The sequence below is a fragment of the Gavialis gangeticus genome, unplaced genomic scaffold (assembly GCF_001723915.1).
Source record: "Gavialis gangeticus isolate Ggan-Ray unplaced genomic scaffold, GavGan_comp1, whole genome shotgun sequence".
NCBI classification, from domain to species: Eukaryota; Metazoa; Chordata; order Crocodylia; family Gavialidae; genus Gavialis; species Gavialis gangeticus.
Window position 1 is genome coordinate 77,142 of NW_017729015.1, and position 6,562 is coordinate 83,703.

Genomic DNA, 6,562 nt, shown 5'->3' on the forward strand with positions numbered 1-6,562 from the left:
TGTGTGTGTGTGTGTGTGTGTGTGTGTGTGTGTGTGTGTGTGTGTGTGTGTGTGTGTGTGTGTGTGTGTGTGTGTGTGTGTGTGTGTGTGTGTGTGTACACATGTGCATGCACGCAGTCCCACAAACCTGAGCACTTTTCTCCTTTAGAAACAGTTCTCACTGCAAAATATGTAAAAAGTTCCTATGCACCTACCCTGAGTAAGTCAACTGCAGGAACTTGTGGTCTGTTGTTACATCTGAGACAGAGCTGAACAGTTTTCCTGTGATTCAAACATGGTGTAATCCACAACATTTCACAAGAATTTTGAGAAACATGCTTGAGGTAAGCAATGCGATCCCAGAGCAGAAAATGTCCATGACTAAGGAAAAAAGCCCCACTTCAGCACAGCTGAATGGATCCTTTATGAGCTAGGATACACGCATGCTTCACAGGCTGCCCAGCTGTTATAGCAGGATGATCCGATGAGACGGGGTGGGACAAGTGATGTCAATCACACTAGACACAAGTGTGTGAAGAAAAGTAACTGACAGAAACCAGGAATCCCTCTGCAGGCTAGTCACTAGCAATCTGGTCATGTCTCAGGATTCCAGCTTCAAAAGCTTGATCAGTCCTAACACTTTGCTTTTCTGTAGGCAGGATCCCAAAGGCTCCTACAGACAGCAATGGGTCATCTTTTGCTGCTACCCCTTACAGCAAGGGACTCTCCTCCACCCTAATCTATGGAAGGGAAAGGGGAGGCCCAAAGTGACTTGTCCTCAGATCCATACTGGGTCAAGTACTTGGGGTGTGGCTGTGCTCCAGTTACTTCTTTGGTCCCTGTTGCTACTGATCATAATTGTGACATGTTAATGACAGCTTGGTTGGCTCTACAGTACACTACTTAAGACTTTCCAGAGCAGGTCAGACTTTGTTACAAACATGCATAGTGCCCTGCTGATAGAACTTAGTCCTTTAGCACTCTCCCGGAGGTGCGACTGCAGTGCAACTAGTAAATACAAACAACAACTACAGTACGCACCCAGTGTCTAATCTGCAAAATGCTATTTATGCCCTGTCTTTGCACAACCCCTTTGCCGGGGCGGGGACACGACACACACGACGCTTGGCTCCGCAGCAGTTTCTGCATTCCTTAACAATTGCTGGAAGGACTAAACAGTTGTAGGAATTATTGCCAAATTCCCGGATTCATTACATGTAATCCCTGGAATCTGATTTGGGTGGGGCTTCAAGAATGCATGTCTTGAAGATGTTGCAAGTACTAAAAGGAAAGTGATGCAAACACCTGTGAATCCACTGTCCCTTCCCCCTCCCAGCTCTCTCTCCTGCTCACTTCTTGCCGGGAGAGCATTCTGAGCAGAGAGAAAGCAGACTTCATTCCCAGGGACACCTTGGAGGCTGTCCTGTTGAAGAGTCCCCAGTGGACCAAGCTCCCAGTGTTCAGCTGCTCTGTTCTTCCAAGGTAAGACCTTTTCCTGTATGTTCTCTTAGCAGCCAGTTCTGTGCTGACCTCCAAGCTACGCCATACAAAGCTGCCTCTAGAGCCCCTCTGCTTCCTCTGTGTGCCCGGAACACAACCTGACCTGGGCATCTAGCAGCTTCACAGAGACAGGCCCTGAGAGCTCCTTCTGCATCTGGCCGTAAGAGATCTGTCTCTAGGATGCTCAGCAGATAGCCAGGGCTGTTGGTGCTCCCCACAGCTTGCTGACTGAGTCTTCATGGAGTGTTGTGTTGTTTCTCTGCCTTTCCTCCTGCCCTCATAATCACTCTGCCCTGCCCTTCAGCTGGAGGCAATCAAGCTGTCTCCCAATCAGCCTGTATGGGTGCATGCTTACAAGCCAGGACAGAAATCAGTGGGAGGATTAGGACTTCCTGCCACAATTAGCCAAAGCAGGTTCAGACATGCCAGCCTTCTGCTGAGGCTGTTTGACACGCATTGACCAATGGCCTCCAGAGTTTTCAGTCTAATGTTATGTGAGACTACAGCATGCTTGGGGGCAGGGCAGGTTTGTTGTCCCCATTGTGTGGATGTGAAACTAAAGCTCAGACAGATTAAATGACCTGCCCAAGGTCACATGGAGAGTCAGTGGCAGAGCAAGGTACTGACTCATATCTTTATGACTCTGGCTAGTTTCCTTATTACTATGTGATCCTCCTCTCCCTCTTTAATTACTGTTCTCTGTGCAACATGAACTGCCTGTTAAGGCAGACAGCATGAATCCCACACTCCGTATCAAAGTGCGCTGTCTTGGGAGTCCCAGGTTTAGCTCAGAAAGCCGTAAGTGGCTGTGGCCCAGCCAGTCTCCCTGTGTGATACTAAGGATCTAAAGTGCTTATGCTGGAGCCTTTGGGTTAAAAGAGTCTCACCATAAATTGCCTCTGCTTTGGGGTTCATTCCTTGCTTGGTCTCAAAAAGCCTGTGTGATTTAACCCTCAGCCTGCCTTGTAGGGATCAACCCCATACCTGGGCCTTTGGTGAGAACAAGCCTGCTGCTGTGCTTCCACGAAGGGGTGAGACTGGATTGCTGTTTTGAGTCAGTCAGTTGTTCCTTGGTTTGCTTCGGTGTTTTGAACATGAGGCAAAGTTGCCAAGAAGCAAGGGCTAGTACTTTGTGGGACCTTGTTATCTGGATTTACAACAACTTTCAGTCCCAAGTGCAGTGGGGAAGGTATGTAAGCAGGCTGAAGCTCACCACTAAAGAAGCCAAGTGCCACAGTATGCGTATGGAGCTGATGTAGGCAACTGTGGTCTTAAAGGTTTTATTGCCTATTCTTCACCCAGCAAACTGCATTGTGTGTGAGTGTTGTACCCGTAATGGGTCGAGTGGATGAGTTACTTAAAGTAGATGCGCAGATCTCTAAGGCAAGCTTTGTTTTATTTAAGAGAGAAAGAATAACTTAGAGTATACTCACAAAATCTAATATAGCATGTTCAAGCCTTGTTCCTTCTTATGCGCAATTTCTAAAGATGATGCTTGGAGCAGATCAGCTGAGCTGTCAGTTCTGCAGCACCCGCAAAGCTTCTTGAGTCATCTGTTCCCCCAGTAGCATGCTTCTATGGGAACCCAAAGATCTGCACATATTGCTCAAATTTTCCCTCAAATTTATTTGCATTCAAGCAGAATTTAGAACCAAATTTGGATTAACCCTTACTGTGATTGGCTAAGCGGCTATCTTACCTGTGGTTAATAGATCTTGCATGCTTTGTGCTAACGAGCTGATATTGTATTTGTTGTATCTTGTTGTGGTTAAGGATTAGGTGGGTTGCACTGAGCATCTGCCTTGTTGGGCGAGCTGCTCACTTTTTCACACAGTTTTGTGATTTGTCAGCACAGGTGTTTTATTATTTTGACACTGTCATGAAACCATGTTTCTCTGTTTCGGCAGCTCCGGAGCAACTGTGCAGTCAGAACACTTAGGTTTCTCTTTTGTCAACTTTATGTCTGATTTCTGTACTGTTAGCAAAACTGAGGATTTGGGTGTCACAGTGAGAGCATTGAACTCAGAGCTAAGAGCTACTTTCCCTACCAAAAGGAAAGCCATTGTTTTCCACAAGAGCACGGTTCTTTCCAGCAGGGAGTCAGGGTCTGTACTGACCCACTGTTATCAGATGTTCCTGGCAATCAGGAACCAACAATTTCCATCCAAAGTGTTGAGAGTAGCTCATATGGCAGAAAAGGGGGTGGCACTGGAGATTCAGGAAACAGCTTAAGACAGCCAAGCATAAAATTCATGGGGCCAAAGGTTTAGTTAAGTTTGTTATTCCAGAATTCCCCGCAGCAATCAGTAACATGAGTGGGGGGAGGGGAGGGGGATGAGAGGAGTACCTGCCCCAGGTGCAGACTTACAGGTGAAGGCAGAGTCTGTGCTGTATCAGAAGCAGCCCTGCACTGCCCAGCTGTAAAAGCCGAGCTAGAACAGTCCTTGCTACCCAGCTGCAGGAGTGGAGTGCGTGCACAGAGCACAAACAGCCCTGTGCCACTCAGCAATAGAAGCTAGGTGCGGGGACTCAGCAGGAGCAGCAGGGGTTTTGAGTCCTTGGGTCAAGTAAGACCCACCTCATCCCTCAGGATCCCCATCTCCCTGCCCTGGGAAATTTTGCCCAGGGCACCAAACTTGATAGTTATATCTCTGGCACCAGTTACTAAGACTTTTCACTCCAGCCACTGCCTGGTCATCCCAACCCCTGAACCAGTCAGATCCTGCAAAAAGGGCATGGAGTAGGGATGCCCTTGGAGATGTAGCTCATTAGCATGGTTTCTAGCATACTGTATCAAATCTGTGACGTGATATTAATATTTGAACAAGACACTTCAACAAAACCTCCACCTTGGACTGCAAGGAAGTCCACAGTTGTACGGTGCAGGGGGAAATATCTGCTCAGTAGTTTAGCCCTTGGTATTCAGTGGCTGAGACACTCTAAATGTGTTGATATTGGTGGCTAACAATATAAGCTTGCCTGGGGCTGGAGAGTTTATAGGATTAGGGGCAAATTCCTCAGCAGTTCCTTCTGCAGACTATTTGGCACAACAGGCCAAGATTTCCAAAGGTGCTTTTCAATCCTATGCTAGGTGCTACTTTCAGCAAAGACGATGGAGCAGAATCCCCTGTTAGAGTCAGGGAAGTGGTACCAACCCATTCTTCATGTTCCAATCTATGGCAATCTTTATTGGGGTCCTGAGACCCCCTCCTCTCCCAGCTCCAGGCTTCCTTGCATATGCTTAGAACTTTGCTGTTTGGTAAATTCAGCACCAGTCCTGTAGTAGTACTTGGGATAATGAGGAGCTTTTCCCTTGTTGCTGAGATGCATTTAATTCTCAGCCCAGAGCAGGATGGAGTATGTGCAGTTCCAAAGCCACTCCCAAGAATCTTCTGTGGAGATTAGGATTTGCATCTCTGTAGATCACCCACTCTCTTGTGCCACTTGGGAGTGTCAGTTTGCTTGATGAGGCTGCACACAAAGAACTGAGACTCGGCTTTATTCCTTGTTTGGAATTAGTTGCAAGTAAGCAATGGGATGATTTATTGTTTCCAGTAATTAACTGATTTCCTTCATCTGCATGGTTAAAAAACATCTATATTCTTCTCCAGATAAGTGGCCTGGGAAATGTAATGAGAGGCACTGATGCAGTTTTTCACTTATATTTAAAACAAGACATACATTTAAGAATTAAAGATACCAGCATGCATACAGATATTCTGTCAGTAAGACTTTCTCATATTCCCTTTTTTAAGATGAATGAAGCACTCCTTTGGCCTAGAAACCTACCTGTTTGTGGTACAAAACTATAAACAACAAGAAGTCATTACTAGACTGAGATTCACTCCACTGAGACCTGCACTTGTCTACCAGCATGGGCAGGCAGTCTTAGATGCCATATAAAGAAAGAATATGTTCTTGTGGGAAGAAAGATGGATGACTTAAATCACTATTTGTGGTCTTGTTTGTTCTTTGAGGCAAATGGATTGCTTTATTCATGAGAAACTAAATACTGGGGTAACGAGGGAAAAACAAGCTGATTCCTTGCTAAGAATTCAGAGCTCATCATATATTCCTTATGTGTGTTTGCATGACTTGCAAAAAGAATAAGGACCAAAATCATATAGAATTCCTCTGACTTGTTTCACTGTCTACTTCTTCATTTTATCTTTTTATACCATCATGTGCTATGTTCTGTTTTAATATTGTGTAAACTGGTATAATGGATTAACTTATTTTACGTTTTTAGCAAAAATTCTAAATGATCTAAATGTTATTTTATTATATATCACTTTTACTGTTCATTTTACTGTATTGTTTTAGCAAAAGCTGTAAGTAAACTACTGGTACTAAAACTGACTTTCAAATTGTGCTGATTAATAGGCAGAAAATCACAAAGATAATTATAGAAATGGATTAATTTACAGACTCCATGCATATCTGACACGCACAGGAAATTTTCATAGTTATCATTATATTTAGAAATCTAGTGATTTTACAACATCCTCATTTTTTGTTTCACTTTTCATTAATTAATATCAGAGCAGAGGCCTGCCATCCTGGATCAAAGGAACCCCTCTAGCCCTTCAGCATGCAAGTGCTGGCTCAGTGAGTGCCAAGGGCTGAGAATCCAGCCAGAAGAAAAGCTCAGGCCTGATGGAGATGTGTTTCCTGGCAGGATAGGGAAGGAGACAGCAGGGAGAAGTAGGTGGCAGAACTTAGGGGAAGAGGAAGAGGCACTTCCTTTCGTTACAGTACTCGAGGATGGGGAACACCCATGTTTTGTTTCCTTTTTAGGACACCAGGCCCTGGAGCTGCCAGTCTCTCCCAGTGCAGGCAGAAGGTGAAAGAAAGGACGCACTTATTCTAAGAGTTAGTTCCAGACACGTCATTCTGGGGGTGCTACTGCAGGTTGTGGAGGCAGGGAAGCATGTGCATAGAGCTGGGAGAGGCTAGTTCAGTCCTCACTGCAAATCAGTTTCATCGACTCCAAGATGAACATGGGCCAGCAGTGTGGGGAGGCAGTTAGGAAGGCCAACCGCACCTTGTCATGCATGCACAGATGCATCTTGAGCAGGTCCAA

The 6,562-nt window shown here is 45.4% G+C and overlaps 1 protein-coding gene across 1 annotated transcript in view; it reads left to right on the forward strand.

The window, feature by feature from the left end:
- The first annotated feature begins 1,099 nt into the window (after window positions 1-1,099).
- The window catches only part of PTAFR (platelet activating factor receptor), a 40,875-nt gene continuing 35,412 nt past the window's right edge, over window positions 1,100-6,562 (forward strand). The window contains exon 1 of the mRNA XM_019512103.1: window positions 1,100-1,461. The gene's annotated coding sequence lies outside the window, so the exon portion shown is untranslated. The remainder of the gene's footprint in view (window positions 1,462-6,562) is intronic.